Consider the following 7,774-nt stretch of genomic DNA (forward strand, 5'->3'; position numbering starts at 1 on the left):
TGAAGTTCAATTTTGCTGAGTATAGTATTCTTGGTTGGCATCCATTTTTCTTTCAGAACTTGGTATACATTATTCTAAGACCTCTTAGATTTGAGGTCTTATTCTAAGACCTCTTAGATTTGAGAGGTCAGCTGAGATCCAGTTTGTTTTCACTCTAACTGTTATCTTTTGTTTTTCTCTAGCAGCCTTTAAAATTTCATCCTTATTCTGTATGTTAGGCATTTTCATAATAAGGTGCCTTCGTGTGGGTCTGTTGTAATTTTGTATTTTGGGGGTCCTATAAGCCTCCTGTATTTGATTTCCATTTCATTCTTTAGGTTTGGGAAATTTTCTGATATTATTTTATTGAAGAGATTGTGCATTTCTTTCATTTTTATCTCCAAGCCTTCACCTATCCCAATAAATCTTAAATTTGATCTTTTCAGATTATTCCATATTTCTTGCAGTTTCTGTTCATGGTATCTTAACATCTTTTCTCCACAGTCAACTTTGTTTTCAAGATTATATATTTTGTCTTCATTGCCTGAAACTATCTTCCAAGTGATTTAGTCTATTGGTGATGCTTTCAGTTGAATTTTTAATTTGGTTTATTGATTCCTTCATTTTGAGGATTTCTGCTTGTTTTTTTCCCCAGAAGCTCTGTCTCATTATTGAAGCGATCTTTCACTTTCTGTATTTTTTTCCTCTGATTTCACTCCTTATATCATCATCCTTCATGTCACAGATCAGTTTAACTATGTACATTCTAAACTCCTTCTCTGACATTTCTTTTGCTGTGGTGTCAAAGGAATCTGTTACTGGAGTATCTTGGTTTGTTTGGGGCAATTTGTTCCCTTGCCTTTCATGTTGTTTGTGTGTCTACCCATATGGATCTGAGGCAATAGACTTTTTACCCTGTGGACCTATAGTGTTTCTTCAGGTTTCCAGTATCTCAATGTTCAGGGGGAGATAAGTAATAACAACAACCATTGCAAACAATATACAGCATTAAACCAAATGGTTCCTACTATGATATCTACAATGTTAATTATCACAATAAACAGAAATGATATGATTAGTTATTGCCTACAATAAAAACAGCAATTTGCAAAAGTGCTTACAATTTCAGATGATGAACAGGGAGAGAACATAAGTGATATAGGATATGATGATTAAGAGAGAGGAGGACAGAAGACAGAAGTAAAAAAATTAAAGGAAGAGTGAAGCAGAGAACAATAGAGGTTGGCTGTAAGCAGAATAAAAGAGAGAGTCAAGGGAAACAGCTAGGTAAAAGAAAAAATATATAAAAAATAAAAAATTTTTAAAATTTTTAAAAAATACAAAAAATCCTAAAATATACTTATCAAACACATTAGTACTCAAAAAACTAATCCATGAAAATAACTGGCTTCAAAAATGCTAGAAATGAGAAAAAATGTGAATATGTATAAATGTCCATGAACCCTTAAGGTCACAATTGATGAATAGAGAAAATAATTTTTAAAAAATAAGGAAAAAAAGAAAAAATATCTTGATAAAAAAGGAATTCTTTCTGTTGGAGTTTAAAAGATTCTCAGCTTCTCTTCTAAGCAGTTTTAGGTGGGGTTGTCTGAAGTGTGATCCTCCATCCCCCCACACCCCCCATTGCTGGGGAGAGAGAGAGTTAATCCCGTAGGCAGAATTCCTGGAAGCAGGGTTTAGGTTTAGGTTTGTTCTATGATTTTTACTGAATGCCAATTGATATGGAAGGTTTAAATCAGTGCACCTCTAGGGCCCAGTAATTGCTGGTCTACACTGAAAGACTGTACCCCAGTGATCTCCCTTGGGTTCCACTTGTGTGATGTAGAAGCCAATTCTTAATCCCCTGTGTCATCTTTGGCCCCTACATTTCCTGGTCTTGGATTCAGTCTCCAAACTCAATCTCTCCCACCCCAACCCTCACCCTTCCAAGTTCCATCTAGAGGTGTCTCTCCCAGGTGATCCTGCAAGCAGCCACTTTGGGGGGGAAGAGGTAGAACCAGGTGGGTTTTTCACAACCAATTGTCCCCTGTATAAATCTCTTTCTGTGTTTGATTTTCTCCTGGTCACTTATGCACCCTCCATGTCATGCAGTGTGTGTGTGTTCACTGGGCCTGTATTTCTATCCAACCTCGGGTTTCCTAGGAATCAGCTCCCTTAGCTGCCAGTCCCTGTGCAAAATGGTTCCTTCCTTTGTCCTCCATATGCCACATGGAGAGATGGTGGCTTCTTTCCTGCACAAGGATATTGTGCAGTGCACCTTTCAGGTTTGTCAGGTAATGTCCTTGACCTCTAAATGTACCCAGACACACCTCAGGCCTCCTAAAAATGCAAGTTTTTTTTTTTTTTTTAATGTATAGTTGTAGATGGACACAACACATTTATTTTATTTATTTATGTGGTGCTGAGGATCAGTGCCCCACGCATGCCAGGCAAGTGCTCTACCACTGAGCCACAACCCCAGCCCGTGAAGGGGTAAATCCCCTTACCACTTAACTTTGCTCACGGAAGGATTGCACTGGCTCTTGCTTCTGGCCCAGCCATGGCAGCAGCTGTGCCACTGGGGATTTTTTCCTTATTTTATCATATCCAACCTCCTGAATACTCAATCTGCTTTCAATGTCCAGTTTTAAATTTCAGTAACATCTCTTCCCTCCTTTTTTTTTTTTTTTTGGTTCACTCATCTTGCAGAGAAGCTGCCTGTCTGCTTTCTTGATTTCATACCACAGTACAGCCAGAAAAGTGACCTACTCTATTCCACCATCTTGAAACACTCCCCACCCCGTTATGTGAGTTTTACCTCAATATTTAAAATGGGCAGAATGACAGTGCCTACACCGGCAACAGTGTTGTGAACAGGGATGCCTGGGACCCACATCCATGCCCAAGGGCAAGGGTGATGTTCTAAGTATGGAACAACCTAGAAGGCAGAGGTGTCAGCTTATGAGGAGGAACATCTGACTGGTCAGAACTGGGTTGGCCAGAGTACTGAATACTGGTCTTGTGTTGTTGCATTTTCATAAATAGATGCCTGGATATCCCTGGACAGCAGGTGCTCCCTGATCTAATGAAGGAGCCACTGGCCACTTGGCCCCTGCTGGCTGAAACTCATCTGTGTGCTATGGTAACCATGGGTTAGCAAGCACATCTGGATGGACCCCACTCCTAACCCCTTTGCCCACCCTTGCCCCTAATACCCTCATTCTTGTAAACACAGGGTTAAAACTTTGGGGGAAATAACACAAGTTTATTGATATAACCAGATTCTCCTCCTGTGCTAAAAGCCAGCATCTTCTGCTATGATGACTGTCTGCAAGAGATGAAGGAATAACTTGCTCCTCCTGCTTTGGTGACAAGCCCTTCCTTAAGGACTTTCCATATCCAAAGTTCCCCCAAAAGAAACATATATCTCACCATACCTGCTAGAAGGGCTGAAATGTGAGCAAGAGCTTCACCTGCTGCTGCTATGAATCCACCTAAAGTAAATTAATCTGTTCTGTGCATGTTACAGGCAAGTTACAAAGCCTCATCTTTTAAAGTGGCAGAAAATGTCTTCTAATATTAATGAGCATGATTCCAGAAAAAAAAATCTCTAGAAAGAAATTTTTGTTCTTCCAGAATGTGAGGCTGTTCACGTTTCATTACCCAGTGGAGGCTCACTCCCTTCTGCCTCTTCCATGGTATTTAAAACCAATTTGTTCCCCATGTGCATGTGTGGATATGTGCTTAGACCACATGCAAGAAATTAGACAAGGACTGGAATTGGAATTGGGGTCAGATTGGGGAGGAAAAAAAGCGCTCTGGCTCTGTTTGAAGAAACCCACATGGAAAGACAAATTGCAGTGAGAAACTCTGACAGTCCTGTGAAGTATTAATGCATCATGGTGGGAAGTATTTCAAATCACATTCCTCTAAATCATTTTCCCCATTTCATTGCTACCAGGAAATTGAGATATTCACATATGTGATCCTATGGTGTGGTGCTTCTGCTACTCGATCTCTCCCTGGGAGAGGTCACTGGGATTAGGAAATGGTAATGAATCATGTGGCACATGACTCTCTGAATATGCTATTATTCCACCTACGTTACAGATGAGAGCCTGAATCACCAAAAAACTTAAGTGACCTGCTGGTGTCAACTTAGAAATCACTGGTGATGGTTTTGAAGGATCCTGCTGCTCTACTCTGGCTGAGGCAGATTCACTGTTTCCCAGGACTCAGGTTAACAGAAAAAAGGGGGAGCAGGATACTTCCTGAACCCTCTAGACTTTGGAGATTTCCCCACTTGTGTAGATGAGAAGAGAGAGTCTGGGTGTCACCCCACAGAGACATGACCTTCAGGTGAACTTCCAGGACCAGCACCCAAGGAGCACACACCTGCTTGCTGTTCACTGATCATTTCTGGGAGCAGGAGAAGGACCAATTCCAAATGGACAAACCGGTGGCAGTGTTGTTCCAGGACTATTTCAAAGGGGAAGGGAGGAAGGGAAAAGATTGGTCAATGGGTACAGTTAGATAGAAGAAACAAGATCTGGTTTTCTATTGCCCAGTAGGGTGACTGTAGTTAACAAGAATGTGTTGTATATTTCAATACAGATAGAAGAGAAGTTTTTGGATGCTCTCACCACAAAGAAATGATAGGTGTTTGAGGTAATGGATATGCTAATTACCCTAAGTTGATCAATATATGCATGTGTTGAAGTATCAAATTTTGCCCCATGATTATGTCAATTATTATGTGGCTATCAAAAATAATTTTAAAAAATAAAAAGTTTAAAATCTCCAAACTTGTGCCTTACTGACAATGGCCCTGAGAGGGGTGTGGATGGGGAAGCAAGATGAATCTTGTGTGTGTGTGTGTGTGTGTGTGTGTGTGTGTGTGTGTGCCGCGCATGCGCGTGTACACACACACTCTTATTTTGAAGTCAGGAGCCAGGAACAAGCTTGCTCCTTCTCAGGGAACTGCTGAGATGGCTTACATTTCTTTGAGCTCATTTGGAGTCTGGGCACCTTGGAGAGGGTTGTGGATCCTGGAGAACTTGTCATCAAAACTGGAAGGGGTTTTTGTTTTCAGGGTTTGGAAGCCTAAGTGCATCTTTGGGAAGGTGTCTCCTGGATTCTGGAAAAGTCTCCAAACAAGTACCCAAACATTTATTGATGCAGACATCTGAATATCTGCCCATGCTGCTGCAGGGTCTTAAAAACAGAGAATGCAAACCACAGACTACATCCGAACTTCTGATATTCCCTGTTTGACCTAAACAGTGGCTTAAAAAGAAATGGATTCACACCCACATGTAAGACTGGAAGACGCCGCACCACACGACACAGATCACCAAGGAGGTTCCACTTTATTACAAAAGACTGTGGGTTTATATAGACCTAAGGAGAGGTAGCAGGACTGAGGTAGATAACGGGTCACCCGTTTATTGGCAAGCTCTTCCATATGTCAGTTCCAGAGCCCAAGAAGTTAATTCTTATTGGGGCTAAGGTTTCCCACCAGCAGGATTTGAACACTGGCGCTGGCGGGAACGTTTCGCGCCAGTGAAAGAAACAAAGAGGAGAAAGAGGGTCATTAGACGCCATGTTGGGGTTTTTCTCTGGGGTGCTGCTGCCGTTATATGTTTTTCCCAACACCACACACATCTGAACTTTTAGTACCATTATACCTGTATTTGTGCATGGCCCCTCCTGCCCCTTTGGGTAGGACATGTTATCTAGAGCATCTCTCCTCCCATAGTTCCTCTACTGCCCTCTGCACCCCTAGCATGAAAGCTGAGTTTCAGCTGTCGTTTGTGGCTTCATTTGTACCATTGCTTTTCACTGTAGAAGAGTCTATTTTCTTTGTATTCGAAATGAAATACATTAATGTTGCTCACTGGCTCCTTGAAGAGATTTGAGTTTGAATCCCTTGATGCAATAGATTGTCTCTCCTGGAGGCAGATGCTAGTGAGGTTTCCCTCCGATAATGTTTTTCCTAAAATAGGGATCTGGGCCACCTGCGGCATCCAACTGTTGTTTGTTTTTGAAGAAATATTAATAATAAAGCTAATATTTATTGAGTACTTACTCTGTGCCTGGCAATTTTCCAAATTCTTGACATCACTTGTGTGATTCTCATAAGAATATGCAGTGACTACAAGTAGTGGTATTTTATAAAGGAAGAAACAGAGGCATAAAGAGCTCAAGAAACTTGTCCAACATATGGAAGCGGAAGAGCCAGGATTCAGATGCAAACTACTGGACCCCAGAGATGAACAGTTAACTGCTAAGCTATCCTGCTATCCTGCCCTTGTGTGGTTTTCCTGAAGCAGTTTTCACATATTAAGCAGGGAGAGACAAACCATCCTGATTGCACAAGTTTTACTAGTCAGAATGGGCTAGATCATGCTACAGTAGCAACCCTCAAATCTCAATGGCCTAAAATAACAAAGGTTTATTTCTTGCTTGTGCCATATGATTACTGAGGGTTAGCTGTTGCCATTGTGGTCCTGGACAGACAAAATTGGCCCATCTGGAGCATTGCCAGTTGCTAGGGCATAGGGAAAGGGAACACAGGCATTGAGCATCAGCTCATAAAGGCTTCCCGTAAGAAGTGGAGCTTATCATGGCTGCTCAGGTTTCATTGGTCAAGCAAGTCATGTGATCACACCCAATGTCAAGGGGTCTGGGGCAGCACAAGCCTCCTGCAGAGAGAGGAACTGGTGAAACACCTACAGGAGAGAAGATGGAACTAATCTGCAAAAGCAACACTCAAGGGTCTCAGGGGAAAAGCAAAGCTATTTGAAGCCCAGCAGACAAAGTTTGCATGGAATTAGGAAAGGGATTTTTCTATCTGTTGCAACTCTCTCCAAGGGACTGATGATTTTAGAAAACTCAGGAGGCCCACCTATAAAAGACGTTGGCATGGAAAAAGGCATATTCCAATGATCAGAGCCTTTGCATATGCTGTTCCCTCTGCTAAGGTTTCTTTTCTTCACTCCACTTCCAGACCTGCGAAGTTCCTATTTATCCTTCACATCTCAGCAAGAAGTTCAATTGCTCTGGAAAGCCTCTCTCATACCTGTGACTGGATTGGACCCTCCTGTTATTTTTCACAGCACCTGGATATTTACTTTTCAACACTCATTAAAGATTATTCTTGTGGGCTGGGGGTGTAGTTCAGTGGTAGAGTTTGGCATGGACAAGGTACTAGGTTCAATCTCTTCTGGACACAGAATTTATTCCCATCTACTAATTTGTATAATATTATTGTTTGGGTATGAGGTGCCCCCACAAAACTCCCGTTAAAACAGGAATATGAAGAGGTGAAATGATTAGATTTTGAGAGCTGTAATCTCATCAGTCCTTCTAGATTGAATAGCCTGAGTGATAACTTTAGATAGTAACTGGGGTGTGACTGGAAGAGGTGAGTTGCTGGAGCAGTTTCCCTGGGCTGTGCCCTTCCCTCCCGACACACCGCCTCACCTCGGGCCCAGAGCAATGGTGTCTGCTGTTTATGGACTGAGACTTCTGAAACCATGAATGCCAAAGAGACTTTTCACCCTATAAGTTGTTTTTTGCTGAGTATTTTTGTCACAGTGACACAAAAGCTCGCAGAAACATGTAATAATACAATTTATGCTTGTCTTTCCTAAAAGACTGGAAGCTTCAGGAAGGCAGGTTCCAAATTGTCTCACTCCCCTTGTATTCCCAGCCAGCATCTAGCATAGTTCTAGGGGCATCACAGGGTCCTTCCTTAACACCAAATGAGTGAATGATGGGGGAATGTTGGGGG

Source organism: Callospermophilus lateralis, chromosome 3, assembly GCF_048772815.1.
Source record: "Callospermophilus lateralis isolate mCalLat2 chromosome 3, mCalLat2.hap1, whole genome shotgun sequence".
In the NCBI taxonomy this organism is placed as follows: Eukaryota; Metazoa; Chordata; class Mammalia; order Rodentia; family Sciuridae; genus Callospermophilus; species Callospermophilus lateralis.